The 26,625-nt window shown below is 37.0% G+C and overlaps 1 long non-coding RNA gene across 1 annotated transcript; it reads left to right on the top strand.

Moving 5' to 3' along the window:
- Nucleotides 1-19,997: 19,997 nt before the first annotated feature.
- LOC139363312 (uncharacterized) lies at nucleotides 19,998-25,870 on the top strand. The gene is made up of 3 exons (XR_011623401.1): nucleotides 19,998-20,188; nucleotides 24,223-24,699; nucleotides 25,601-25,870. It is a non-coding gene; the product is annotated as an uncharacterized lncRNA (long non-coding RNA).
- Nucleotides 25,871-26,625: the final 755 nt, after the last annotated feature.

Raw genomic sequence — 26,625 nt, 5'->3', positions numbered from 1 at the left:
AGGTCATTTGCCTCTCCACAGAAACTTTGGAATCAGTTTGTTGATATCTGCAAAATAACTTGTCAGGATTTTAATTGGAATTTCATTGAATCTGTAGATCAATTTGGGAGGAAATGACATCTTAACAATATTGACTCTTCCTTGCATGGACATGAAATAACTCTTAATTTATATCTTTTTTTTTTTTTTTTTTTGATGGAGTCTCACTCTGTCACCCAGGGTGGAATGCAATGGTGCAATCTCAGCTCACCTCCCAGCTTCATGCTATTCTCATGTCTCAGCCTCCCGAGTAGCTGGGATTACAGGTGCACACCACCACACCCAGCTAATTTTTGTATTTTTAGTAGAGATAGGGTTTCGCCATGTTGGTCATGTTGGCCTTGAACTCCTGACCTCAGATGATCCACCTGCCTCAGCCTCCCAAAGTGCTGGGATTACAGGCATGAGACACTGCACCCGGCCTTCTCTCCATTTATTTAGTTCCTTGATTTTTTTTCATTAGAGTTGTGTAGTTTTTTTCATATAGATCTTGTACATATTTTGTTGGATGTATACTTAACTATTTCATTTTGGGGATGCACTAATCTGAATGGATTTTTGTCTTTAATTTCAAATTCCACTTTTTCATTTCTAGCATATGGGAAAGACATTGGATTTTGTATGTTAACCTTGTACCCTGCAATCTTGCTATAATCACATATCAGTTCCAGGAATTGTTTTGTTGATTTCTTCAGATTTTCTACCTCGACGATCATATTATCCATGAACAAAGACAGTTTTATTTATTTCTTCTCGATCAGTATATCTTTTATTTCCTTTTCATGTATTATTGTATAAGCTAGAATTTCCAGTAAAATGTTGAAAGAAGGGGTGAGAAGGAACATCCTTGTCTTGTTCCCGATCTTAGTAGAAAAGCTTTTAGTTTCTTACCATTAATTCTCATGTGAGTTGTAGGAGTTTTGTAGATATTCTTTATCAGGATGAGGGAGTTCCCCTCTAAAATTCTAGCTGAGTTTTTATTACAAATGGGTATTGAATTTTGACAAATGCTTTTTCTGCATCTCTTGATATAACCATGTCATTTTTCTTCTTTAGTCTGTAGATGTGATGGATTGCAATAATTGATTTTCAAATTTGAGCCAATCTTGCGTACCTGGGATAAATCCCACTTAGTCATGGAATATAATTATTTTTATACATTGCTGGATTCAGTCTGCTAATATTTTGTTGAGGACTTTTGTGTCTATGTTCATAAGAAATATTGATCCGTAGTTTTCTTTTCTCATAATGTTTTTGTCTGATTTTGACATTATGGTGAAGCTGGTCTCATAGAATGAGTCAGTAAATATTCCATATGCCTCTATCTTTTAGAAAAGACTATAGAGAATTGAAATAATTTTTTCCTTAAGTATTTGGTAGAATTTACTAGTGAACTGATCGGGGTCTCATGGTTTCTGTTTTGGAAGGTTATTAATTATTAATTCTATTTCAGAATTAATAGATAGGCCTAGTAGATCTAGGCCTATCTGAACTGTCTGTTTCTTCTTGTGTGAGTTTTATCGGATTTCATTTTTCAAGAAATTCGTCTATTTCCTCTAGGTTATCAAATTTATAGGCACAGAATTATTCATAGTATCCCTTTATTATCCTTCCAATGTCCATGGGCTCTGAAGTGAAATCTCCTCCTTCCAATAGTAGTAATTTGTGCCCTCTCTCTTTTTTTGCTAGCCTGGCTAGAAGCTTATCAATTTTGTTATCTTTTCAAAGAACCAGCTTTTGGTTTCAAAAATTTTCCCTATTGATTTTCTATTTCAATTTCTTTGATTTCTACTCTAATATTTATTGTTTCTTGTGCTTACTTTGGATTAATTTGCCCTTTCTCTAGTTTTCTATGGTAAAAGCTTGCATGATTGATTTTAGATCTTGCTGCTTTCCTAATATATGCATTCAATACTACAGTAGTTTCCCCTTACCCACAGGTGCTGTGTTCCAAGACTTCCAGTGGATGCCGGACACCTTGAATAGTACCCAGCCTACATGCTGTCAATCAGAACATGTTTCTATTTCTGTCTTCCACCCACAAATGTAATGCATTTTTCATCTTCACTAGGCACTTAGAGTGGCCATACTTTTGCAGTATGAGGTGTGACTGCAAAACTAGCGTGAATTTCTTTATCCTTCTTCACAATATCATGGATAAAAGATTCATTTTTACCATAGATGTTAGCAAGTTCAGCATATAATATTTTTCTTTTCTTATTAAGTCAAGAATGTTCACCTTTTCACTTAAAGGAAGTACTTTATGGCTTCCTTTGGCATATCTGAATTGCCAGCATTTCTGCTTTTGTGCTTTGGGGCCATTAAGTAAAATAAGGGTTACTTGAACACAAGCACTGCCATATCACAACAATCAATCTAATAACCAAGACAAGTCATGCCTGTAATTCCAACACTCCAGGAGGCCAAGGCAGGCAGATCACTTGAGGCCAGAAATTCGAGACCAGCCTGGCTCACATGGTGAAACCCCACCTCTACCAAAAAATACAAAAGTTAGCCAGGCGTGGTGGTATACCTGTAATCCCAGCTACTCGGGGTGGTGGGAGTGGTGGTGTGGAGGGGAGCAAAGCTGAGGCAGGAGAATCACTTGAACACAGGAGGTAGAGTTTGCAGTGAGCCAAGATTGAGCCACTGCACTCCAGCCTGGGTGACAGAGTGAGACCCTTTCTAAAAAAAAAAAAAAAAAAAAAAAAAGACAGCTACGAAATGACTAATGGCCAGGTAGTGAATGTATACAAGGTGAACAAAGGAGGATTTACATCTCATAGGGGATGAAGTGGGAAGGCAAGAGATTTTATCATGCTACTCAGAACAGTATTCAATTTAACACTTAAGAATTGTTTATTTTTGGAATTTTTCACTTAATATTTTCAGACTGTGGTTGACCACAGATAACTGAAACCACAAAAACTAAAACTGCAAATAAGGAAGTACTACTGTATACATTTCCCTTTAAGCATTTTAAAAACTTGTGGGATGATAAGTTGTGTTTTCATTTTCATTTAGTTCAAAGTATTTAAAATTTTATCTTGAGATTTCTTCTTTGACCTATGTGTTACTTAGAAGTGTGTTGTTTAATCTCTAAGTATGTGGTGATTTTCCAACTACCTGTTTTTGATTTCTAGTTTAATTTTATTACAGTCTGAGAGAAGACATTGACTGTATGATTCCTATTCCTTCAAATTTGTTATGATAAGTGTTTTTTGACCCAGAATGTGTTCTATATTGGTGAATGTTCCATGTAAGCTTAGAGGAATGTGTATTCTGCTGTTGTTAGATGAAGCAGTCAATAAATATCCATTATAACCAGTTGATTGATGGTGCTGTTGAGTTCAACTCTGTTGTTACTAATCTTCTTGCCTACTGGACCTGTCCATTTCTAATAGAGGGGTGTGTTAAAATCTCCAATAATAATACTGGATTTAACTATTACTCCTTGCACTTGTATCAGTTTTTGCTTACATATTTTGACACTCTGTTGTTATGTGCACATATTAGACTGTTCTAACACACTGATAAAGACAGACCTGAGAGTGGGCAATTTACAAAAGAAAGAGGTTTAATGGACTTACAGTTCCACATGGCTGAGGAAGCCTCACAATCACGGTAGAAGGCAAGGAGGAGCAAGTCACATCTTACATGGATGGCAGCAGGCAAAAAGAGAAAGCTTGTGCAGGGAAACTCCCCTTATAATACTGTCAGATCTGGTGAGACTTGTTCACTATCATGAAAACAGCATGGGGAAGACCTGCCCCCATGATTCAATTACCTCCCACTGGGTCCCTCTCACAACATGTGGGAATTCAAGATGAGATTTGGGTGGGGACACAGAGCCAAACCACATCATTCCACCCTTAGCCCCTCCCAAATCTCATGTCCTTACATTTGAAAACCAATAATGCCTTCCCAACAGTCCCCCAAAGTCTTAATTCACTTCAGTATTAACTCAGAAGTCCACAGTCCAGTGTCTCATCTGAGACAAGACAAGTCCCTTCTACCTATGAGCCTGTAAAATCAAAAGCATGTTAGTCACTTTCTAGATACAAGGGAGGTATAAGCATTGTGTAAATACAGCCATTCCAAATGGGAGAAATAGGACAAAACAAAGGGGCTACAGGTCCCATGCAAGTCCAAAATCCAGCGGGGTGGTCAAATCTTAGAGCTCCAAAATGATCTCCTTTGACTCCATATCTCACATCTAGGTCACACTGATGCAAGAAGTAGGTTCCCATGGTCTTGGGCAGCTCTGCCCCTGTGGCTTTGCAGGGTATATCCTCCCAGCTGCTTTCATGGGCTGGTGTTGAGTGTCTGTGGTTTTTTCAGACACATGGTGCAAGCCATTGGTGGATCTACCATTCTGGGGTCTGGACAGTAGCCCTCTTCTCACAGCTACAGTAGGTGGTGCCCAACTAAGGACTCTGTGTGGGGGCTTCAACCCCACATTTCCCTTCCTCACTGCCCTAGCACAGGTTCTCTATGAGAGCCCCGCTCATGGAGCTACAATTCAAGATGAGATTTGGGTGGGGCCACAATCAAATCACGTCGTGATGTTAAGAGAAACCCCCACCCCCTATCTAGAATTCTGTACCTTGTGAAATTATTTTTCAAAAGTGAAGAATTAAAAAAAAGAAAATGTGAAAGAGAAATAAAGACTTTCTCAGCAAACAAAAATGGAGTGAATTTGTCGCTAGGAGTGCCTTGAAAAAACATTAAGAGAAGTTCTTCAGACAGAAGAAAATAATATAGTTCAGAAACTCTCATCTATATAAAGAGAAACAGAGCATCAAGAATAAATAAGTGGAAGTAAAATGCAAACTTTTATTTTTTCTTATTCTTAATTGATCTAACAGTAGTTTGTTTTAAAAAATCTATATTTTTTATGTATGCTTATGTGGGTACATATGTTTAAATATAGATATATTTAAGCTTATGATACTTATACATGCTTATAAGTATAAGTAAAATAAATGACAACAATAATATAAGGTATGGCAGAGAGAAGTTTGGAATATTTTATTACAAAGTACTGGTAATAATATGAAGTGGTAATGTGTTATTTGAAATTGGACTTGGATTAGTTGTAAATGTGTATTACAAACTAAGAGAATCACTTTTAAAAGTACAAAAAGAAGTATAACTGTTATGCTAAGAAAGGACAGAAAATGAAATCACATAAAATGCTCATTTAAAACCACAAAAGGCAGAAACAGAATAGAAGACAAAATAAGAACAAGGTAAATGAACAGAAAACATTAACAAATATGGTAGATATGAGTCCAGATCCATTGACAATCATTTTAAAACTCAGTGGCCTAAATACACTGATTGAAATACGTATCTCAAAGTGGATCAAAAAAGAAGGCCAAACTATCATTGTCTACAAAAAGCTCATCTTAAATATAAAGACACATATAGATTAAAAGAAAATGAGTGAAGATAATTATGCTAACACTAATTAAAAGAAAGCAGGAGTAGCTATGTAACTTCATACAGAGCAGATTTCAGAACAAGGAAAGTTATCAGGGATAAAGAGGGACATAACAAAATGATAAAAGGGTCAATACTCCATAAAGACATGACAATCCTTAATGCACTGATATAGTTTGACTGTGTCTCAACCCAAATCTCTTCTTGAATTCCCATGTGTTGTGGGAGGGATCTAGTGGGAGGTAATTGAATCATGGGGGCAGGTCTTTCCTGTGCTGCTCCCATGATACTGAGTAAGTCTCACAAGATCTGATGGTATTATAAGGGGAGTTTCCCTGCACAACCTCTCTCTTTTGTCTGCTGCCATCCATGTAAGAGGTGACTTGCTCCTCCTTGCCTTCCACCATGATTGTGAGGCTTCCCCAGCCACATGGAACTGTAAGTTCATTAAATCTCTTTCTTTTGTAAATTGCCCAGTCTTGGGTATGTCTTTATCAGCAGCATGAGAACAGACTAATACAGCAAATTGGTACCAGTAGAGTGGGATGCTCCTGAAAAGATACGCAAAAATGTGGAAGTGACTTTGGAATTGGGTAACAGACAGAAGTTGGAATAGTTTGGAGGACTGACAATGCAATAGGAAAGAAAATCCCATTTTCAGAGGAGAAATTCAAGCCAGCTGCAAAAATTTGCATGAGTAACAAGGAGTCAGATGTTAATCACCAAGACAATGGGGAAAATGTCTCCAGGGCATGTCAGAGACCTTTGCAGCAGCCCCTCCCATCATAGGTCCAGAGGCTTAGGAGGAAAAAATGGTTTTGTGGGTGGAGCCCAGGGCCCCTCTTCTGTGTGCATACTAGGGACTTAGTGTCCTGTGTCCCAGCCATTCCATGGCTGAAAGGGGTCAAGGTATGACTCAGGCCATGGCTTCAGAGGATGAAAGCCCCAGGCCTTGGCAGCTTCCACATAGTGTTGAGTCTGCAGGTGCACAGAAGTCAAGAATTGAGGTTTGGGAACCTCTGGTTAGATTTTAGAGGATGTATGGAAACTCCTGGATGTCCAGTAAGAAGTTTGTGCAGGGATGAGCCCTCATGAAGAACCTCTGCTAGGGAAGTGCAGAAGGAAAATGTGGGGTTGAAGCCCCCACACAAAGTTTCCACTGGGGCACTGCTTAGGGAAACTGTGAGAAGAGGGCCACTTCTCCAGACCCCAGAATGGTAGGTCAACTGACAGCTTGCACAATGTGCCTGGAGAAGCCACAGACACTCAACACCTGCCCGTGAAAGCAGCTGGGAGGAAGCCTGTACCCTGTAGAGCCAGGGGGCAGAGCTTCCAAAGACCATGGGAACCCACATCTTGCATCAGTCTGAACTGGATGTGAGACATGAAGTCAAAGGAGATCATTTTGGAGCTTTACAATTTGACTGCCCTGTTGGATTTCAGACTTGCATGGGGCCTTTAACCCCTTCATTTTGGCCCATTTCTTCTATTTGGAATAGATGTATCTACCAAATGCCTGTACCTTCATTGTATCTAGGAAGTAACAAACTTACTTTTGATTTTACAGGCTTGTAAGTGGAAGGGACTTGCCTTGTGTCAGATGAGACTTTTGAGTTAATGCTGAAATGAGTTAAGACTTCAGGGGACCGTTGAGAAGGCATAATTGGTTTTGAAATGTGAGAAATTAGATTTGGGATGAGCCAGGGGAAGAATTATATGATTTGGCTGTGTCCCCACCCAAATCTCATATCTTCAATTGTAGCTCTCGTAATTCCTCATGTGTCATGGGAGGGACCCCATAGGAGGTAATTAAATCATGGGGACAGTTTTCCCCATACTGTTCTCATGGTAGCATGGTAGTGAGTAAGTCTCACAAGATCTGATAGTTTTATAAGGGGAAATCCATTTCACTTGGTTCTCATTTTCTCTTCTGTGCCACCATGTAAGACATGACTTTTGCCTCCCACCATCATTGTGAGGCCTCCCCAGCCATGTGGAATGTGAGTCAATTAAACCTGTTTTTCTTTATAAATTAACTAGTCTTGGGTGTCTCTTTATCAGCAGCATGAAAATGGACTAATACACACCATAAATAACTTACTCTACTCTCTTCATGCTTGCATGCATTCCTGAAGAAAATTGGATGTAATTCTTACTTTTGATTCTCTAGAGGTAAGGTGTTTTTTTCCTATGACTTCTTTCAGGAAGTTGTTTTTGATTTGGTTTGGGTTTTGTTTTGTTTTGTTTGGTTTGGTTTGGTTTTTTGCATTTATCCTGCTTGGTGTTCTCTCCACTTCCTGGATCTGTGGTTTGATATCTGTCATCAATTTGGGGAAAATTGCGTCCTTATTGCTTTAATTATTGCTTTTGCTTGCTCTTTCTTCTCCTGATATTTCCATTACATGTATTCACACCTTTTGTAGTTTTATCACATTTCTTAGATATTTCATTTCATTGTTTTTAGTATTTTACTCTTTGCTTTTCAGTTTTGAAAGTTTCTACTGATATATCCTTAAGCTCAGAGATTTTTTTTTCTCAGCTGTCTCCAGTCCACTAAAGAGCTCACCAAAGTCATTCTTCATTTCTGTCACAGGGTTATTTATCTCTAGCATTTCTTTTTTTAGTATTTATTTTTTTTCCCTCTTAGAATTTCCATCACTCTGCTTACATTATGCGTCCATTCTTCCATGTTCTCTATTTTGTCCAGTAGAGCCCTTAACACATCAATCATAATTTTTTAGAATTCCTAATCTGGTAACTGCAACATTCCTGCTATATCCAACTCTGGGTCTGATGCTTACTTTTTTCAAATTGTACATTTTGCCTCTAAGTATGCTTTATAATTTCTTTGTTGAAAGGTGGGCATGGACTGGGTAAAAGGAACTGTAGTAAATAGGCCTTTAGTGAGGTAGGACAGTGTGGGTAGGGTAGATTTCTTTAGTACTGTGATGAGCACTCAGTGTTTTAGTGAGCCTGTGCCTCTGGACTCTGACCTTTGTATGTGCTTCTCACTTATCTCCCCTTTTAGGTGGAAGAGGATGGCTAGAGTGGGGTAGAGTTGAATATTTCCTTTCTTCAGTCAGCTGGGCTCTGAAAAACTCCAATAGGTTAGGCTCTGGTAAAAATAGTTTCTCCTGAGGGCAGGCCTTGTTAAGAAGAATGGCATGCTCTGGTATACTTTTAAATGATTACTTTCCCCCTTCCCCTGCCATAAGCATGAGAGGATTTTTCTTCAATATCTACTGTGAGAATAGGGTCAATCTCTTAATGGTAAACTCGTGAAAGTGTGGGGGTTCCCATATGACTGGGTTCCCCTGGAGTTTTAACTCTTAGATTTCTCCACATTAAGGCTCTAAGAATTTGTCGATTAGAATTTAGGTTTATATAGCCCAACACTGGTTCCTGTGGAGGTTTCTGCTTGTGGGTTTCTTCTCCTTTAAGTTGTGATTCTCTGTATTCAGTCTCTCTAATTTTTAGGACAGTAGTTTGTCCTGTGACCTCACTTCTCTGATAGATCTGAGACAAGTTTTTATTTTCCAGGCCCTTTTCAGCTTTTTGTCTGTTGTTAGGATAAAGTAATGACTTCCAAACCCTTACATGTTACAATGGAAACCAGAGTTTTTAGTCCAGGTTTTTAAAGCAGAAGTAGGTCATTGATTATAAGCCTTCCTTCTTTTTAAACATAAGCATGTAAAGCTATAACTTTCCACATAAGCACTTTTTTAGCTGCATCTCACACATTTATAATGTTTTCTATTATCAATCAGTTCAAAAAATTTTCTAATCCCCAACATAATTTCTCACTTGACACATGGGTTATTCAAAAGAATGCTGCTGAATTTCTAAATATTGGGGATTTTCTACTTAAATTTGTTACCAATTTCCACTTTAATACTGTTGTGGTCACAAAATATACTATGTATCACTTCAATCTTTGATATTTGTTGAGATGTGTTTTATGATGCAGCATATGTTGATCTTTATGAATGTTCCATAAGTACTTGAAATAATTTATATCTGCCTTTGTTAATTAGATCAACTTGGTTAATAATGCTGTTCAAATCTTCTGTATATTTACTGATTATATTGTCTACTTAGGCAAAGCGATGCTAACATCACTATGTCAGTCAGGGTTCTCCAAAGAAACAGACACAATAGAAGATATACATATCTATGTATTAAGACAATTATTTAAGGAATTAGCTCCTGTGATTTTAGGAGCTGTCAAGTCTGAAATCAATAGGATACGTAAGCAGGCTGAAAACTCAGGTGTTAGTGCTTCAATCTTGAGGCAAAATATCTTCTGTTCCAGGAAACTTGTATTTGCTCTAGGGTTTTCAACTGATTAGGCGAACCCACATCCACATTATCATGTAATATCCTTTAGTTACAGTCAACTGAATGTAGATCTAACCACATGTACAACGTATCTTCAAAGCAACACCTAGATTGGTGTTTGATTAAATAACTGGGCACTGTAGCTTACTCAAGTTGACATATAAACCAAATCACCACACTAGCTAAATGAGAATTTGCCTATTTCTCCTTTTGTCCTGTCACCTTTTGTTTAATGCTCTGTCATTAGGTGCACAATTAAGACCTTTATATTTTCTTGATGAATTAATCCATTTATCATTATGAAACATACTTCCCTATCTCTGGTAATAATCTTTGTCTTGACATCTCCTTTGACTAATATTTATATAACCACACCAGCTTTCTTATTTAAATATGTTTCTTTTCTTTTTTTTTTTTCCCCAAGACGGAGTCTCGCTCTGTCGCCCAGGTTGGAGTGCAATGGCGTGATCTCGGTTCACTGCAACCTCTGCCTCCCGGGTTCAAGCGATTCTTCTGCCTCAACCTCCCGAGTAGCTGGAACTACAGGTGCGCACCACCATGTGCTAATTTTTGTATTTTTCATAGAGATGGGGTTTCACTATGTTGGCCAGGCTGGTCTCAAACTCCTGACCTCGTGATCCGCCTGCCTCAGCCTCCCAAAGTGCTGGGATTACAGGTGTGAGCCACTGAGCCGGGCCTTAAATATGTTTCTTATAAAGAGCATATAGATAGGTCTTTCTTTTTTCCTATCTGATAATCACTTTTTTGGGGATGAGTGCTTAGTTCATTTATATTCAGCGTAATTATTAGTATGATTGGGTTACAACCTACCATTGATTTTTTATTTGTGACATTTGTCTCATTTCATCCCTTTTTTCTTGTCTTATTTTGGGTTAATAAAGTAGTGTTTAGTATTTAATTTAATCTCATCCGTTGAATTTTTAGATATGCTTCTTTGTTTTTTACAGATTGCTCAGTATAGAATATATGCCTTTAAGTTTATCCCAATCTACATTAAAATGATATTATATTACTTCACAAACAATGTAAGAACCTGGTAAATATATAATTCTAGGTGTCTATGCTTCTGGTCCTTGTGCTCTTATTTTCCTATATTTTACTTCCACATATGCTGTAGCTCAATACATTGTTATTATTTTTATCTTAAAAAGTCAATTTTTTTAAGAAGTTAAAATTTATAGGTACATATGTATTAAAAATAAAGATGCTACAGTAGTCTTTAATCTTTGCTGTTTCTAGTACTCTTCATGCTTCATTTAGGTTCCAACTGGTATATTTCTTCAGCCTGAAAACCTCTTCATGGCATTTTGTGTAGTACAAAGCTACCAAAGACTAGTGCTCTCAGCTTTTGTCTACTGGAAATGTTTTTATTTTTTAGGATATTTTTATTGGACATAGAATTCTACGTTGACTTTGTCTTTCTTTCAGTACTGTAAAGGCATCATTTCACTGTCTTCTGGCCTGCAAAGCTGGCCATCATTTAGATCATTGTTTCCCCATGTGAGGTTTCTTTTCCCTCTAAGATTTGTTTTTTGTTGTTGGTTTTCAGCAGTTTGAATATGATTTGTCTAGATGTGGTCACCTTTGTATTTGTCCTGCTTGGTGTGTGCATGAGTAGTAGGCAGAATTCTTCTAAGAAATGTGTTGCACAATCCTAATACTTAAACACAAGATAATATGGAAGATTTTTCTGGTGCAGACACTTTACAAATATGGGTTTATTTTACTAGAAGGCAAAAAACTCTTACGCTCAATAGACTTTGGGAGAACCTCAGGCTTCTTCTGTCTTAAATCATGGTGGTGGGCAACTTCTGGAAAACAAATTGTCATTTTGCAAAACACAAGAACAAACTTTAAAAATGTGTCAATCTCTTGGATTATGGTCAGGAAAATCTCAGGTCAGACAAGTAATTTAAAGTAATTTAAGGTAAATACAGTTGACCTTTGAACTACATGGGTCCATATTTATACATGGATTGTTTTCTATCTCTGCCATCCTTGAGATGGCAAGACCAATCCCTTCTCTTATTGCTCCTCCTCAGCCTACCCAGTTTGAAGATGATGAGAATGAAGACCTTTATTATGAGCCACTTCCACTCAGTGGAGAGTAAATATCTTTTCTCTTTCTTGTGATTTTCTTAATAACATTTTCTTTGCTCTAGCTTACTTTATTATAAAAATACAGTACCTAATACATATAACATATAAAATATGTGTTAATAAATCATTTATATTATCAGTAGGCTTCTAGTCAACAGTAGGTTATTAGTAATTAAGTTTTGGGAGAGTCAAAACTTGTACTTGAATTTTCAACTGTGCCAGTGATCAGTACCTCTACCCTCTCTGTTATTCAAGAGTTAACAGTAATTTGCAGATCTGACACTCTTGTTGGGATTTTGTTTGTTTAGGTTGTCACATGTACATATCTTGGAGCTAGAAAGAACAAAGCATTATATTTCTAATGACTTGGTTGGTGTTCTAGTCAAAGTACCCAACAACTGGTGTAGTCATGCCCGGTCATCAGCAGAGAGTTGGCCATGGGCAGCAGTAAGGCACAGGAGTCTGGATCTGTAATCTGTGGAAAGAAAGGGAAGACTAAATGAAGACAGAGAAGACCTTAAAATCCATGCCTTTTTCTACCTCTGATTTTGGATTCCTCTCTGATAAATACCTACCCTGTTTTTCTAAAATAGAGTTAAGAGAGGGGAAAAAAAATCATGGATCACATCAGGAATTTAATTTTTAATAATCATACTTTAAATAATTATTGATAAAATCTTACCTTTTTTTGAGATCACTAGTCCGTCTAAAGGATTTCAAGCTGACATAACAATATTCCTTAATTTTGCCAGAACTGCTAATTAATAGTAATAATATAAAGTCTTGGTATGGATCCAGTCTCGAAGGATTGAAGCCAAAGTGAACATCCTGTGGACTCTAGATGAACAGCTCATTTACATCTAGATGCTCTGATTGAATTTGAATAGTTGTTCTTCCATCTCAGGAGAAAAGAGCTACATTCATGTCTATGTTGGCTTATATCCAAACAAAAATAAATAAATATTAACTTTGGCATACGCATGTATTAAAATTACATATTTAAGTATTTTTCTTTGTGGGAAACACTGATTTCAAAATGTCTTTTTCTAAATAATAGTAAGAAAAATAAAACTATAAAATGATCTGTGTATGATCTTTGTACATTTTAAAATTATGTCCTCCAATATTTAATAGCACTGAAATACTCAACAGCTGCAGTGCTAATCTCGTTAATATTTTTATTTGGTCTTATAAATAAATGGGAAGATTTTTTTCATGCTAATAAAGTCACAGACTATTAGTATAATTTATAATTTCATGTTGTTATTTTGCTGTATATCAAAATGTATTTAATCACATAAAACTTACAACATACATGAGATGGTAGACTAGGCAACATTTTTTAAAAAGGTATTTCGAAGCTACACAATTTTGCTTATAGTAAAAAGTTCAACTAATAAAAATACCCTAAAATTAGAAATTCAGATTTCTTTTATGTAATGAGTATAGTGATTTTATTCCTAAACTTGAGAGCGATAGCATGAAAGAAGCAAATTAGTCAATTTAATAATTCATTTACTCATTTGTCCCACCAACTGTTTTTATTGTGTGTTAATGCTGGAGATAGGTGGTAAACACAACAAATGCAATCCCTGCCTTTCAAGAGCAATCAGAGCTGCTTCAGGGATAGACAATAACCAACAAACTGTGCAATTGGAATTGTGGTAAGTGAAATTAGGCAGAAATACACAGAACTAAGGAAATTCTTGCTTCTCTGAGGAAATGACATTTCAACTCAGATCTGAAGGATGAGTAAGAGTGAGATGAAAGGAGTGGGAGGTCTATAAGCAGAGGGAAGACAGCATGAGGGAGCCTCTTAAAAGAGGGGATTGATAAGTATTCATGGATGGAATACAGTAAGGGAAGGCAGAAGTTAGAGAAGAGGTTTGTGAGGTTAGCAGGGGAGGATCATATACATCATTGTATGTCCTATTAAGGATGTTGGTCTTCATCTTAAGAGCAATGTGCTGGTAGTTATTGAGAAGTTTTAAGCAGGGAGAAATGTGATAAGATTTTGCATTTTAGAAAGTCAACCAACTGGCAACAAAGTAGAGAATGGCTTGGACTGGTTTCTAATAGATAAGACCAGTTAAGAGACTCTTCTGGAAATTCAGCCCTAAAAAAGGGAATAGTTTGATTTGGAGTGGTGGGGATATAGAATAAGATTCAATGTTGTGACATTTAGTAAACAGAATCAACAGGAATTAGAGACTGATTAAACATAGAATGGAAGGTACAATTAAGGGAAATGAGTAAAGAATGATGTCCATGATGTCCCAGTTGCTGGGGTGTGGACATTGGTGCCATTTGCTGAGGGGAACAACACTGGAAGTGGCTCACAATTTTCTTTTTTGCATGGTTGCAGAGGGAGTAGAGACACAATTGAGAATTAAGTTTAGGCATTCTGAGTTTGATGTGCCTATGAAATGATCAAGAGGAGATGGTGAGTCAGCAATTTTAAATCCAGAACCAACAGGAGACATAAATTTGAAAGCGTTAGATAACTGAAGCCATGAGTGTAGGTGAGATTGTCTCAACAAGTTTTCTCAACAGAAGTTCTACAGAATCCTAGTGGGCTGCTAAATGTCTCGAGAGCTTCCATGTGGAATACTGATTGAAGAAATATTAAACATCAGATTTTGTCCTACTGTACATAGGACAATATTTATTTAGATACATCCATTCTCAGATACTGATGCCAGGTGAGGGAGGCCTTGGATATCTGTTGAGTACTATGCTACACAAAGGTGAGGAAGGTAGGAAAATGATGTCCAACTTCTCTCTCCAAGTTACCTTTCCCACCTCCCTTTTTACACAGCCTACTGACAAGGAAGCAAATAAGCTCTACAGGTGTAACAGACAATCAGCGGGACCTTTTCACCTCAAAGAAGATACTTATACACACCAAGACTGATGTGATCCCTGCTGCTTGTTGTAATAAATGCTGAACGTGAATTCGGTAAGTTAAAAATAGACCATATGGTAGGTTTTGCATTTCTTGAGATTTTCTCAGTTATTGTACCTTTCTGTTTTTGTTTTTTGTTGTTGTTGTTGTTATGGTTTTTTGTTTGTTTGTTTCAGTTTTTTGAGATGGAATCTGGCCCTGTCACCCAGGCTGGAGTATAATGGCATGATCTCAGCTCACTGCAACCTCCCGCTCCCAGGTTCAAGCAATTCTCCTGCCTCAGCCTCCAGAGTAGCTGGGATTACAGGCGCGTGCCACCACTCCCAGCTAATTTTTGTGTTTTTAGTAGAGAGAGGGTTTCACCATGTTGGCCAGGCTGGTCTCGATCTCCTGACCTCGTGATCTGCCTGCGTCGACCTCCCAAAGTGCTAGGATTACAGGCGTGAGCCACCGTGCCCTGCTGTACCTTTCTGTTTTATATTTTATCTGCGTTTGTGTTCCACAAATATATCTGAACATTGGGTTGATGATTTCTGAAGATGAAGTATGAGATAGAAAAGAAAGATTCTAGGCTTAGGCTTCTGGACAGTTTTGATAAGGTTGGATAAGGAAATAAAATTTTTTGAGTCAATTCACTGCCCCAGTGCAGAGAATCCAAAAGGAAGTTCACCTTTACAATGAAAGCTACTTAACAATGAGTTTTATATCCCAGTTGATCTATTCTATTGTGCACAGTCAATACCAAACAACTAAAAATGCAGCAATAACTAGCAAAATTGAAAAGACATTTAACTATAAATTATAGTCATTTAACAAATAAAGATGCTGATTTTTTAAACAATAATTTGAAACTCAAACAAAATAAATATTTTGTTTTTAAAAAAAAGTCACACTCAAGGAAAAGACTCTGAAAGCAAATTATTTTGGAGTTATCCAAAGCATGAAGTATAGCCTAGGAAAGGAAAAGTTGCATAGTTGATGAGAACTTAATAATGATAGCAGGTAAAGTCATAATTAGGAAAATGCTAGAATGAGATTCCATACAAAAAACTGAAAAAGTCATGCTCTCAACCAGCATAGTATGTTGACATATTGATGGCATGCCACATGATGCTGAAGGTATTTTGTATAATACGTTGAAAAATTACGGCTTCTTTGTTCATTTTGATGAATAAACAAATTTCACCAATAAACATCATGCTGTAGCATTTGTAAGATTTATAAATAATGTTGAAATTTAAGTACTTTTTTTTTCTACCGCAGAATGTTGCCTAAAACAAGTAAAGGAGAAGATACTTTTTCTCTTCATCTTTATATCTGAAAACAGAAAGTCTATTTTGCAAGAATGGCACTGGCATCTGCATTGATGGTACCCCAAGAAAATTCACCTTCACACTGACATCACAAGACACTGACTTCTTTCCAGAGAACTACTGGTGTTGAAAACTCTTAAATACAAAATGAAAAAAAAAAAATCTGAGTAACGCTACAAGGATGATTACTATTAAACACAGATCAGTTCACTGAAGATGGCTTGAAGATGGTATGAGAATCTTGAAGGAGGCCACCTAACAAACCTTCTTCTACATCCAGTGGGTTGGCAGAGGAAGAGTTCTCAACAGGGTGTTTGAGCTGGAAGGGAGCACTTCCAAGAAATTAGTAGGTCAGATTTTGCTAGAGGCTTTCAAGATAAAGAGTGGCCGCAGAAACTAGGCTATTTAGCAGCCGTTTTCCATCACCTTATCCAGACAAACAAGTCTTTGTATAGCCCAGAATTTTTTTTTAATTTCAAATGACAGGATTCTTGAATTTAAAGAAATTGAATCTTTAGGAAAAAGCAAGTCACAGAAGGAAATTGTGAAATGTTTCACAATGCTGTTTGGGCTTGAAATTGAAGGAGGATATGAGCGTATTGAAAACCATCCAGAGAACTGCAGAGCCACACTGAGTGTACTTTTCCCTTCAGTCCAAGTGTCTGACTTGGTGAGGGATGCTTTCTCTAGATTTTTTCCTTACATGAGAACTTGATTTTCAGAGCAGAGGAAGAACTCTGAGCTTCTGAAGTCTGATTATTCACTACAAATGACGATAAGAGTTCTGCCCCTATATGAGTTCTGGGTTTCTATGAAGACAGAGTATCCTGCCATTTACAGTGAAGCAGTGAATATTTTGCTGTGGTTTTCAACTTTTTTGATTTATGAGCAACGTTTTCTTATTTAAGAAACACCAAAAACAAGGACAGAAATTGCCTGATCATCGTCGAAAATGAAGTAGTTGAATGCTTACTTCTTATATTTGACCTAGAATTGAGTATTTTTGCAGCAAAAACCAAGCACAAGTTTCAAATTACATGTGTAAATTTCATTCTTTCCTTTTGGTTCGAATAACACTTTTAAGCATATTTAGGCCTATAAAAGAGATTGGGAAACCAACACACATCTGCATAATAATTTTGTAACTTCTAGGTCTATATTTGAGCCTCATCATGTCACTCACAAAGAAAATGATTTGTTAAAGCTTTAAATCAAAGACTTTGACTTTTATATATGTCCTAAGCTGCATTTTTATTTACACTGCTTTGACTTACTATTTTAAGAGGTTTACTATTCAGCATTCACAATAAATCTTTGTGTTGTAAATAATATTAATTAAATTCAGCTGACAAATTTAATTAAATCTATCAAGTTTACCTTTAAAAAAGTAAATCTCAGTTGCAGTACATTGAGCTCCATAAAGACAATGCCAGGGCAAGTGAAAACCAGATGGGCACTGGGTGATTGTGGATAATTCTGTGCCTCACTGATGAAAAATAACTAAACTTGGGCAAAGGACAGCCTGAGAAGCCAAGAGGCAAAACATCTGCACAGTATTCTTTGTGAAAATTTGCTGGGAGGAGCAGAAGCAGCAGCACCCAAATGTTCAGTCCATTTCTCAGAGTTTTCTAAGAAGTGCCCAGAGGGGTGGAAGACCATGTCTGCCAAGAAGAAAGAAAAATTTGAAGACACGGCAAAGGTAGACAATGCTCATTACAAAAGAGAAATGAAACCCATGTCCTTCCTAAAGAGGAAAGAAAAAAGAAGTTCAAAGATGCCAACGCACCCAAGAGGCCTCCTTCAGCCTCATTCTTTTCTGAGTATCACCTAAAAATTGAAAGAGAACATCCCAGCCTATCCATTTTTGCAAAGAAACTGGGAAAGACATGGAATGACATTGCTGTAGATGACAGGCAGCCTTATAAAAAGAAAGATGCAAAGCTGAAGGAAAAATACCAAAAGAATATTGCTGCACACTGATCTAAAGGAAAGACTGATGTAGCCAAAAAAAAAAGGTGGGGCGGGGAGAGGGAGTAAGAACAAGAAGGAAGAGGAGGAAGATGAAGATGAGGAGGAGGAAAAAGATGAAGAAGATGAAGATGAAGAAGAGGAAGAAGAAGAAGGAGGAGGAAGAGGAGAAGGAGGAGGAGGAGATAATGACAATGTTATTAAGTTGGGTCTAGTGCAGTGTTTTTCTTGTCTTACAAGCATTTAACTCCCCTGTACACAACTGACTCTTTTTAAAGAAACAAATTGAAATGTAAGGCTATATAAAATTTGTTTTTAAATTGTACAGTGTCTTTTTTGTTATCGTTAACACACTATCCAATGTGTCTTTAGATAGCCCTGTCCAGGTAGTATTTTCAATAGCCACTAACCTTACCTGGCACAGTATGGGGGTTGTAAATTGGCATGGAAATTTAAACAGGTTCTTATTGGTGCACTGCACAAATTAGTTATACGTGGAGATGGTAGTTCTTTCATCTTCAGTTGTCTCTGATGCAGTTTATACAAAATAATTGTTGTTTTGATAACTGAATACAACTCTATAATTGTAAAAAAAAAAAAAAAGCAGAGTTGCAGCCATGTTGTTGACATTTTGAATGCTTCTAAGTAAATACAATTTAAAAATTATTTTGGCTTGAGCCAGTTATTTATTAACAGAAATGTATTATGTTAACCCATGAGTTTTAAGAATTAATGAAAATAAAGGAATTACATTTTTAAAAGACAAGCTAAGCTTATTGCCTTTCTTTTTTCAAGAAAGGTTAGCTAAAAAGTCATCTTTAGTTGTAAATAGGGAAAAAGCACTCTTGCTATTCACCGTGTACCACATACCAGACCGTGTTAGCATTTTTTATAGTAGGATTTATGGGTTTGGGGGGTTTTTTGGTAGTTTTTTTTTTTTAATGGACTCTTGCTCTGTCACCCAAGCTGGAGTGTGGTGGCACAGTCATAGCTCACTGCAGCCCCTAAATTCCTGGGCTTAAGTGACCCTCTGCCTTAGCCTCCTGAGTAGTCGGACTGTAAGCAAGTTCTACCATATCTGTCTAATTGTTTTTTCTTTTGTAGAGACAAGGTCTCACTATATTGACCAGGCTGGTTTTCAACTCCTGGCCTCAAATGATCTTCCTTTCTCAGCCTCCTAAAGTGTTGGGATTACACACTAATTACATAGTAGACATTTGTAATAAGAATTTTAAGTCTATTTGGATAAGGTTTAAACAATCCAGAAGAAATTTTAATTAAAAAAAAGAAAAACAAAAGTTTGCCCTACTCATACTATTGACTTACATTCAAGTTGATATCCTTAGTGGGAGGAGAATCACACAAAATGAGTGGGCTGATAACATTAGCCAAAATAAACATATCCATAGAAAACTACCATTCTATCTCCAAAAGAGTATTAATAGTATTTTTAGTTTATTATGTCTGCAACTTACTGATCATGCTGATATACTGGAAGTTATAGCAATAATTTTTTGTCAAGGATTTTTTTTTTTTTTGAGGCAGAGTCTTGCTCTGTTGCCCAGGCTGGAGTGCAGTGGCACCATCTCGGCTCACTGCAAGTTCCGCCTCCCGAGTTCATGCCATTCTCCTGCCTCAGCTTCCTGAGTAGCTAGGACTACAGGCACCTGCCACCACGCCCGGCTAATTTTTTGTATTTTTAGTGGAGATGGGGTTTCACCGTGTTAGCCAGGATGGTCTCAATCTCCTGACCTCGTGATCTGCCCACTAGTGCTGGGATTACAGGCATGAGCCAATGCGCCCGGCCTTGTCAAGGATTTTTTAAGACCCAAAAACTACTGAGAAATCTTGGTCTAAGGAGAAGAAAAGAGAGCCAAAGACTGAAGCTTAAAGAAGTCCAGCGTTTCAGATCAGATGAAGGAGCACTGGTAAATGAAGAAGGAGAAGCAGCAACTGAAGAGGCAGTAGAAAATCCAAAAGGATCTAGTATCATGGAAACCAAGTCAGTGGAGGATCTACTGGAGTGGCATGGTCAGCTTTGTTGTGCTTTGAAAAGAGGGTAAATGATAAGAAACTTAAAGTTTGTGAATTTAGCTTCAGGGAGATGATTGATAACTTTGGTTTAGCCCTTTCAGAGGAAGATTAATTAATGAATGAGAGCTAAGGAAATGGAGCTGTTGAGTAAAGACAAGTGTTGCCTTGCTGTGCTGCTGCTTATGCACAGGTAAAGACAGAGAGGATTAGGGTGGTAACAGGAGGGGAAAATAGGATAAAGAGATGTTTGTAAATTAAAAGACTTCTATATGTTTAAATGTTGATGAGGAAAATCCAGTAGAAAGAGAGGAGAAGATATAGAAGAGAAAGTGGGTAATCAAAACAGGATAAGAAAGAAATGGGCTTCTGATATTGGTGAGAGGATTGGCCCAATGGCAAGAAGTGTCACCTCCACAATGGGAGGAGGAAACAGTGGGTACAGAGGCAGGTAGGCTTGTAGTGAGGAAGGTACTTTAAGTTTAGCCTGCTCAGAATCCCATCATTTTAGTTGTTAATTATGTGCTCTCCATTACATTACAATTCCTTGAATGTAAACTAAAACAAGAGGGTTTAAAATAACAGTATTTTGCATATTCATGTCTTCTTGCTTTCCTTTTTTATGCCCTTCCACTACCTTGCCTGTGCTCCCCTTTCCCCCATGGGACCAAGAACAAGGAGCTCTCTTAAGCTTATTGAGTAGAATTAATAATTCAAAACCCTTTGTGGTCTTGTATAATGGTGAACATTTTTGCCAGGAATTATACCATAATTGGGCTTTGAATAAGAACAGAGTCCATATGCCACTACTCTTTTCAGGCATTAAATCAAACAGAACGGGGGAAAAAACTCTGAATTCAAGCACATAACATGTCACCCCTCCTACATCATGTCAGTGTACATTGTGAATGCTATGAAATTCAGGAGGTTTCTGGTAAGGAAAATTATTTGTGCTTTTGAAAGAGAGTAGGTAGAAATACGGGAAGTTAAACGTTAATTAATTCTTCCAAGCAGGAACAAAACTGGGCTACTGTTCAACTTCTCACTTCAGTTTTGATTCTAAATTAGCTTTAAAAATCACAACAAAGTGGACAAATGAGTAATTCTTGATGATACGGCACAAGGATGAAGAAATCATTTATTACTTTGGATGCTTCATACAGAAAACAAACTCTTCTAAATGAAACCTTGTATCAGGGAAATAATTTCATTATATCGAAATATTTTCATTATATATTTCATTATACAGAAATATTTCTGACCTATAGAATTTTATATTTCCATGGGCACAAAATTTGTAATTAAGTATAAAAATTTTTAGAGGCATTCTTTTTTTATACACCTAAAACCTTATATTATATTGAAAGCTCTTTAAAGGGGAACTTGTTTTTGAATAAGTTGAACTGTATCGAATTTCTGACTTTTGAGCTAAAAAGGATAGAATAGCCACAGTGGCATGGGGTTCAATTTAATACTAGAACCATGTGGCACATGATAGGCCCTTGATACATTATTTTAAAATGAACAAATAAACCTGAGAACTCAGGCATGTATTCTAGTCTATCTGGAAAACGCATTCTAGAAAAGGACATCAATAGCAAGCCAACTTCAGATATTCGACAAAACAGCACATGGTTGCAAATTAACTACTATACAAACACAAAAACTTATAATTATCAAATGAGTTCTTGACAGTTTTGGATAGTGTCAACAAAACTCAACTGTGGAGAGTCTAAAATTTACTCAGGTGGTATTCTAGAAATGCCAGCCTTGTAGAGGTCAATGAAACATCAGCCAAAGGGGGAAACAAATCCACGCTGAAGGATGTAGGTCCAATTACTGAAAGTAACTTTTTTTCCCAATTTCATTTTCATTTATTAGGAAAACATGAGAAAAAGTTCATAAACTCTGAAAATAAACAAAATACAACTTTTTGCAATTATGTTGAATTTCAACTTGAATGTTATCATAAACCTGGACATTTTTAGGTTGAGCACACTTAATACAAGTTGCAATTTTCAAGTAATTTTGAAATTCAGACATTAAGACTAGTGGCCAATCTAAATTTCAGAGCATTACAATGCCTACAAACACACACAGCCCACTCCTTATCATAACCTCCTATTTTATTTTTTACAGCACTTATCATTTAAAACAAATATTTATTTAATAAATAGGTGAATCTATTCATTTTGTAATTATATATTGAGCCCCTATCCTGTAAAAACAACTATATTTTGTTTCTTAGTCATAAATTTTTTTTAACAGATGATAGCTCTAATTCAGGATGCAGGAAATCTTCTTTTTCTTTTTATCTCACTAATGAAAACATAAACTGTTCTATGTGATAAAAGTCAGTTACATTAGTCATGTATTTTAATAAAGCCATCATAAATTACTAACTTTTAATAAAAAATTTTAAAAAGCCATGTGTGCCCATTTTTGCAAGCAATTCAATAATAAACACAGCTGTTGCACTGAGACGCCTCAGTAACTGCTCTAATTAGTCATTTTTGAATCTGTGCTCCCGTAATATATTTCTGGCACTGTGTGCTAAACATTGTACGTGGCACATCTCACTGAATTCTCACAAAAATCCTTTGTGATAGGAGTTAATGTTGTCACCATTCCTTTACATAAGGAAACTGAATCTCAGAAAGATTAAGTAACTCTCCCAGGGTGACATGACTAGCAGGAAATAAAACTGTAATTCATATCCACACCTCATCCAAATCCCCTGCCTTTAATTTCTATGCTATATGGTCTCTCACTTGGGAATAAGAACTTCTTCCTTTTTCAAACACTTAATATTGTCTCACCATCACAAGAAGTCATCAGCATCAGGAGAGGTGGCAGGCCATCTTAGGGAGGCCACAGAAACTATGGTCCTCTTCCCATGCCCTACAAGAGATACACGTTTAAATAATTTAAATATTGAAGGCTCACTCTACTTCTTAAAATATGCAGCTTTAAACCGTGTTTAAGAACTTCAAAGGTATACCCAAGTTCACAGCCCCCGTTTACAAGTTATTCTCTCTGCTTCAGAGCCATGATCGACAGCAATTCCCTTTCACTGGAATGATTACACCCTTCCCTCCACTCAAAGCATAACTTTACGCTTTTTCTCTTGGACTCTCTTCAAGACTCTCCTTCTCAATGAAATGATTCCTGAATGACCTTAACTGACCCCAGGGCGAAAAAAAAAAAAAAGTGTTTGCTTATTTCCACCATGCTCCCCATGCTCCGGAAGACCTGGGTGTATCTTTGTTTCTCTCCCCTGCATAAGTCAGTATCAGTGCTGTCTACCTTATTACACTGGTGCTCCAAAAGGAAAGATTCTACAGTGAGTGTGTTCTCAGTAGTTATGACTTAAATCCAGACTAAAATGCTACAGATGATTGTGTCATTCTGCTGAAAAGCAAAGTTCTGTTCACAAGGTCACCAAATCCTTTCCCGCTTTAGGTGTTTGCTATTACTGGCTGCCCCGCAGTCCTGTGCCACCTCCCAGACCAGGAAGCACATGCTGTTTCCTATCCCTCCTGCTACTTTGCAGGAAATGCTTGGCTTTGAGTAATCAGGGATGCATTGGCTGGAAATGCTAGTGGTGGAGACAGAGGGGAGGCTGACACCAAATCCAGACAGTGTAAGGACTTTTCCCCAGCCAGGTGTTTGGCTTTCTACATTTCCTCCTGCTGTTCTGCCTCTAAGTCCTCTCTACACATAAATAGTCATCTAGTCCAGTTAGATGTGAAGTCTAAATACTAATATCACTAGTAAAATACCCTGAATCATCATATTAAAATGATTTTTTGGTCCCAAATGCTGTTTACAATTTCATTCTAAATTGTTACTATCCACCTAAATCAGGAGGCATTTTGTAACTATCAAACAGCAAGAATGTTTCCATGGTTCCCTTAGGAAAAACATAAAATTCCAACTCACTTTAATTCTATATCCACCAACAGCAAACAAACTATTCATGGGAAGAAAACAAATTGATTTTGAGTCACAGAGGAAAGAGTAAGATAAAATTGCTAATATTTATTGTGTGTTTATTACTAGGTCAGTTCAGATTCTCCAAGAAGCAGGCACCAAGACAGAATGAGATGTGAAAGAAATACACTCAGAGAAATGCTCTTGAAGGATAAAGACGCCAAGGAGCAAGAGGAACTCTAAAAGCCTCCAGATCATGTTGCTGTTTTCAATAGTTCTTTATTTAGAACTCAATGAAATTACCTAAGTTTTAACAATTATAATATTTTATTTCTGATTAATCAGAAAATAGTTTGCCATAAAAATTGGTCATTTCTGATATTAGCACATAAATTTGTTTTTATTGTAATTTCAAAACTAATGTCAAGACTGAGCAAATCATAGGATGGAAGCAACTGTGAGTGCCTGGGACCCTCAAGATCATCAAATTCAGCTTTCCCCACAGAGATGGCCTTTCAACTTTTGCCTGAACATTATCCTTGTGAGGGAAATCATTTCATCGCAAAGCAATCCAGTTTATTACTGGAACACTGCAATTATTTGAAGGTTTGTCTTTTTCATTTCTTTTTATGTAGCCTTTAGGGAAAATCTTCCTACAGCCTTCCACCTAGAGCTATGAGAGGGGATACTGGAAGAAAGTTATTGGGAGCCCCCTTCTTCTCTGACCTGAGCTAATGAACCCTAATTCATCTCCTGATTTCTTCTATAAAACTGTTTCTGGAATAATAACCACCTCAGTCAACCTCCTCCAGATCGCCTATAAATTTTTTAGTATCCTTCAAAATATATGGCAACCATAACTTGATTGTCCAGCCAAATGAAGCGACTACACTGAATACAGTAGGATAATCTAGTCTCTGTATTTCTCCTAATGAATTAGATTTTTGGCATCATGTGCCACAGCATTGCTTCATATGAATTGGTACTTAAAAGAAAACTTGATGCCATAGAACTATAAAATTAAATCCAGGAAGAACCTCAAAGACAATCTTCTTCCAACATCCTCTTTCTCAGATAAGGAAATTAAGATTTTAAAAGATCTTGTGCCAAAAGTCAAACAGTTAACTTGTGGCAGTTGAGATTAAATTTTAAAACTCCTAATGCAATGTTTTGTTTTGTTTTATTTTCCTGCAAAGTGTGATTGAGCCTGTTCTCCCTACCCATCATCCACTTGTTTCTTAAGCTAAGTGCAAAATTTTACATTTATCCCTTTGTATATGTAATTTAGACTTTGTGAGCTCTCTGAATCACCAACCATAGGAGTCTTTTTAATGATTAGGTGAAGAGAATTCGAAAGTGGGCTAGTAAAATACCCTGAATCATCATTTTAAAATGATTTTCTGGTCCCAAATGCTGTTTAGTCTCACTTTTCTCCCAAGGGCAGCCCCTGTGTTCTGCTCTGTCTGGGCCCATTCCTTTGCCTTGCCTACTTTCTTGGTCTTGATAGCAAAACATCTGGATCTATTGGATAACACTGCTCACCAACACTGATTATCTTTGTCTTTACCCAAGGCAAGTGTGCCACCTTATAACGGACTTTGCACTGGAAACAATGACTTACACCCTACTCGAGAGGCTGAAGTGGGAAGATCATTTGAGCCCAGGGGTTCAAGACTGCAATGAGCTAAACTCATTCCACTGCACTCCAGCCTGGGTGACAGAGTGAGATCCCTTATAACAATAATAAATAAATAATAAAGGAGTTTGCTTCTGTTGATCTCTGAGTCTTTAAATATGTTTCCCACCTACTCATTCTCCTTAGTTGAGACCTTAGCAAGTGTTCTGACTAAACAGCTTATCCTAGCAATGGTTGATCATGTCATTTTACTAGCTCACTTTACCTCCCCAGAGGGCAGATCCTCATTCCCCAATAGGTTTTGGTGCCATTAATTCATAGGTTTATCTCCACCTATTCATGTCCATCTACATTTACTCAATTATTTTTAGCATGTCTGCTATGAGTAAAGCACATATGAGCTTTCACTTTTTCATTTGGTGGCTTGTTTTGGCTCTTTAAACTTATAGTTAAAGCCTACTGATTTCTTCCCAGGTTTGAGTATTTCACCCTATTGTTAAAGTCTACCAATTTTTTCTAGTTAATGTACAAATGCATTTTAAGTCAAAGGAAACCAATACTCTGAAGCCAAATGTAGCATGTATACATCTTAAATATGTAAATGAGAAATATTTTGCCTTTAACTGGCAGGTATGGATTTATCGGTTTGCTAAGAATTTAATAGTACTCTTGCTGTAGTTATTTGCTCTAAGATACTCACTGGAACCACAATTTAATAACATGGCCTACACAGCCAATATATTAAGTTGCTGTTGTAGAGGACTCAAGTCATTAACTCAGTAATTTCATTTTAGCTTATTTGTGTTGGTGGTGGTGGTGTTATTTTACTTCTGTTCCTCCTTATATTCCTGGCCCCCACCAAAGATAACATGGAGATTAAATGATTCCATATTCTA

Source organism: Macaca nemestrina, chromosome 5 (assembly GCF_043159975.1).
Source record: "Macaca nemestrina isolate mMacNem1 chromosome 5, mMacNem.hap1, whole genome shotgun sequence".
Taxonomy (NCBI): domain Eukaryota; kingdom Metazoa; phylum Chordata; class Mammalia; order Primates; family Cercopithecidae; genus Macaca; species Macaca nemestrina.
The sequence above is the reverse complement of the archived record's forward strand: the minus strand, read 5'-3'. Positions and strand labels throughout refer to the sequence as shown.